Genomic DNA, 5,091 nt, shown 5'->3' with positions numbered 1-5,091 from the left:
GTAGTGGGATTGTAGGGGCTGGGGAGAGGGGCAGAAAGGGGGAACCCATCATAAAGTTGGATAAATATCACCTGCTGCCCAGGGGGACAAATAACTGAAATGTGGGTGAAGGGTGACAACGGACAGTGTAACACACAAGATGATAATAACAACATATAATTGATCAAAGATTAATGAGTGGAGGAGGGTGAAGGAGGGAGAAGATAAAAGAGGAGCTGATATCAAGGACTCAAGTAGAAAGAAAATGTTTGGGGAATGTCGAAGGCAACATATGTACAAATATACTTGATGAAATTGAATGATAGAGACTTCTGGAAAGATGATGACTGATCAACACATTACAGAAGGACTCTGCAGAAATCAGCCCAGGAAAGTTACTAATAGGGAAATTAAACACTGCTGGATCACAGGAGGAGCATCATAAAGATGAGTAGGCACAGATCCACAAGGTTTTGAGGAGCTGTGGGCTTTTGGCTTACCACAGTGGAGGCAGGCTAGAGTTTGACCTTAGCCCTGCCAGTGTCTCAACTGGAGTTGGGACCATTTGGAGCTGGCACAAGGGATTGAGCTCAACAGAGCCAGAGCTTGCCACCGCCTCGGGGCAGGGACTAGACTCTTACAGCTCCATGGGCAGGGATCAGGGCTCAGCTATATTGTTACTTTTGTTTCCCTCACTTCTCTTTATCCCCTCGCCGTCTCAGTGGGCTTACTTTTAAATATTTTTTCTACTTTTTGTCTCTTCCTTGTTCTCTCACCCTCCACTGCAAACCTCCAAACCACTCTCCTTAGCTTAGGGCATTTACTCCTGCCCCACAACCAGTTAGGTGAGCTCCACCCTGTGCAGCTAGCCCAAGGCTGGGGAAAGCCTGGCTGACCTCCGACAGGGGATACTCCACCCAACTTGTTACAGGGGAATTCCTGCCTCTGCGGCTGGGGTAGCTCCTATTTTTCCTCTGTGTGCCCACGTGACAAAGAAAACTTCCTCCCACCTACCTTAGTGCATTACATGGGCTAAGGCAGCTCGACCAACACTCACCAATGTTCCAAACTGCTGCAGGAACCTCTGCAGTGATCTACCAGGCCAAGGCAATCCTGCCCACCATTCGTGTTGTTCTAAACCAAAGCAGGCAACCCACCAGCCTTCTGGGGCATTCCCCTGAGAGGGAAGCCACAGGAGGATAAAGTGATAGGCTAATTCCATAGTGAAATTAGCTGTAGGCAGTTCAAAGAAGCATTCTTACAAGTCTCCCAGAGATACCCAGTGCTCTTTGACTCCCTGGAAAATGGCACCTGACTCCTCTAAAACAAAGTAACGCTAACAGCCATCAGCCCCAATGACCTCAATGAAAAAAACAGGAGAAACAAAATGCAGAAGATGCCCTGAACATAACCACATGCATAGAGGAAGCAGACATTGAGCTGCCACAGAAAGAAATTTTCATAATGCTGCTTGGAGTCATACAGAATATGAAGGAAACAATACAGAAAAAGGATGGAATGATAGAGGAGATAAAGTCCATACACTAAAGGGAAAAACAAGAGCTTAGGGAGGAGAAAAAAATCCAGTATCAGACACACGGACCCTGAGAATCAACTGGAGGAAGCAGAGAACTGCACCAGAGACATGGAGGACAGTCAAGCAGACTAACAAACGTGTACAAAAATCTAATAAGATCATCAGAGAAGCTGAAGAAAACCTAAGAGCTATAGGTTTTCTTGATGCTATGAAGAGGAACAACATTAGAATTATTGTTTTACTGGAGGAAGGCACAACAAAAAAGTCATCTGCAACAATATTAAGAGAATACTTGGAGGAAAATTTCCCCAGCTTAATGAATGAAAACCAGGAAACCATTCAGGAGGTTGAAAGAACACCAGCTAGACTGAATCCCAAGAAGAAGTCACCAAGCCACATAATAGTTAAACTACAACTTTGAGGAAAAGGAGAAAATCTTGAGAGCAGCTGGGGAAAAACAGGCAATCACATATAAAGGTTCACAAAAAAGAATAAGTTCAGACCTATCAGCAGAAACTGTGAAGAAGAAGAAGGAGTGGAGTAACATATTCCAAAAATTGAAGGAAAACAAGTCAATCCCAAGAATACTCTACCCAACCAAATTATCGATCAAGATAGATGGAGAAGTAAGAGTCTTCCCAGACAAGGAAAAACTCAAAGAATACGTTAGAAGAAACCCAGACTTATAAAAGGTCCTTGCCAACCCAGTATGGGCAGAAGAACAACACTCACCAAGCATAAAGAAGAGACCGCCACATAGAACAACCTCACCCAGAAGGCAACTAAAAGAAAACAGGCCCCAAGAAAGCATTGGCTTAAGAATGGAATGAAGTCAAGAATGATACACACACACACCCACTTGCACGACACACTAAGAAAGGAAGGTAGTAAAACACCCAACACAGAAGGTATAAGATGACATCACAGAGTCCACAGATAGAGATAATAGCCCTGCATATCAATGGCCTGAACACAGACATTAAAAGGCTGAGACTAGCAGAATGCTTAGAAAACACAATCTGTCAATCTGCTGCCTACAGGAGACACATCTCAAAGCTACAGACAAAAATAGGCTGAGAATCAAAGGCTGGAGAAAGGCATACCAAGAAAACAGTAATTCAAAAAAATCAGGGGTTGCAATCATAATCTCGGATAAAATTGCCCTCAATGTGAAAACCATAAAAAGAGAGAAGGAGGGACTCTATTTAATGCTCAAGGGAACTGTAGACAAAGAACCACTAAGCACAGTAAACATATATTTCCCGAATGGGCTACACACTTAATACATCAACCAAACACACTAAAATATGGAAAAAGAAATCACAGCCTCAACAATTATAGTGGGTGACTTCAATATACTGCTCTCTGAGAAAGATACATCACGGAGAAAGAAACTCAATAAGGAGGCTAGAAATCTAAACACTGCAATTAGACAATTTGACCTGATCGGTATTTCCAGAGCTTTTCATCCACATACAAAAAATTCACATTCTTTTCATGCTCACATGGCACATATTCAAAGATAGACCACATGCTGGGGCATAAGGTGACTCTACATAAATTTAATCACACTGCTATCATACAGATCTCTCTCTCTGACCGTTGAAAATCAACAAAAGGAAGACGAAGAAAACAAGAGCAAACAGTTGGAGGATGAATAACTCTCTATTGCAAAAAGTGCGTACTGGCACAGATCAGAGATGAAATTAGGAAATTTCCAGAAACCAACGAAAATGAGAACACGAAGTACCAACATTTATGGGACACAGCAAAGGCAGTTATCAAAGGAAATTTCTTAGCAATACATGCACAACTGATAAAGGAAGAGAGACTCATGATTGATATGCTGATACAAAATTTACAACAACGAGAGCAGAGTCAGCAGGACAGTCCTACTAATAGCAAAAGAAAAGAAATAATAAAACTCAGGGCTGAGATTCAGGAGAGGGAAAACAAGAAAACTTTGGAAAAAATTAATGCTGCTAAAAGTTGGTTCTTTGAAAGGATAAACAGAATCAACAGACCGCTGGCAAACCTAACCAAAGAAAGGAGGGTACAAATTTCAATAGCAAGAATGAGGGATCAAAGAGGGGCCATTACAACAGATCCTAATGAAATCAAAAGGATAATTACACAGTACTACAAAGGATTGTACTCCAATGAATTCAACAACTTGGAAGACATGGACAAATGCTTGGAAAAACAGTCCCTCTCTAGACTAGCCCCAAAGGATGTCAAGAACCTCAACAGACCCATAGCAATAGAAGAAATAGACAAGGTTATCAAGGGATTACCAACAAAAATATCCCTTGGACTAGATGTCTTCATAGGAGAATTCTACTAAGCATTTAGGTAAGAACTAACACCAATCCTAAACAAACTCTTCCAGAGCACAGAAAAAGACAGGAAACTCCCAAACTATTTCTATGAAGTTAATATAACTCTGATACCAAAACTGGGCAAGGATCTCACAAGAATCCAGAACTACAGACCAATATCCCTAATGAACATCGATGCAAACATCCTAATAAAATACTGGCCAATAGAATACAAAAGTATATAAAACAAACAATTCACCATGACCAAGTGGGATTCGTGCCAAGGATGCAGGGATGGTTCAAAATACAAAAGACCATTAGTATCATTCACCATATTGACATGAGACACTATAAGAACCACGTGACAATATCAATAGATGCGGAAAAAGCATTCAAAAACATCCAACGTCAATTCCTATTTAAGACTCTTGAGAAGATAGGAATGGAAGGAAAATTTCCTCAAGACAATACAAGCTATATAGGAAAAACCAATGGCCAACGAGGTAGTCAATGGATAAGAGACTGAAACAATCCCACTGAAAAAGTGGACCAGACAAGGATGCCCCTTATCCCCACTCTTATTTAATATCCTACTGGAGGTTTTAGCTAACAGCATAAGGCAACGAAAAGACATTAAAGGTTTTCGTCTGGGGAAGGAAGAGGAAACACTATCATTATTTGCAGATGATATGATTTTATAGATGGAAAATCCCAAAATCTCCAAAAGGGTAGTACTGGAAGCAATAGAGGAGTTTGGCAGAGTGGCAGGATACAAGATCAACAAACAGAAATTCATTGGACTACTGTACACATCGGATAAGACCAGAGACTAGGAGATAAAAAAGGTGGTACCTTCCCAGTAGCCAAGCACAAATTGAATTGTCTAGGAATATACTTGACAAAAAGAACAAACGATCTATATGAAGAAAACTGCAGACACTATTACAAGAAACAAAGAGTGACCTCACAAAATGGAAAAATATCCTATGCTGATGGATTATAAGACTCAATATAGTAAAGATGTCAGTTCTGCCTAAGGCACTATATAAGTTTAATGCAATCCCAATACAATTGCCCTCATCTTTCTTCAAAGAAATGGAAAAACTGATTTACCAACTTCATATGGAGAGGGAAAAAGCCCAGAATTAGCAGAGAACTCCTCAAGAAGAAGGACACAGGGGGAGGGCTTGCTTTACCTGACTTTAGCACATATTATAGAGCCACAGTTGTCAAAACCACATGGTATTGGTACAATGA

This window comes from Echinops telfairi, unplaced genomic scaffold (genome assembly GCF_000313985.2).
Source record: "Echinops telfairi isolate 266 unplaced genomic scaffold, ASM31398v2 ScPeMD7_3533;HRSCAF=4204_1, whole genome shotgun sequence".
Classification (NCBI taxonomy): domain Eukaryota; kingdom Metazoa; phylum Chordata; class Mammalia; order Afrosoricida; family Tenrecidae; genus Echinops; species Echinops telfairi.
This window is presented reverse-complemented; position numbering follows the sequence as displayed.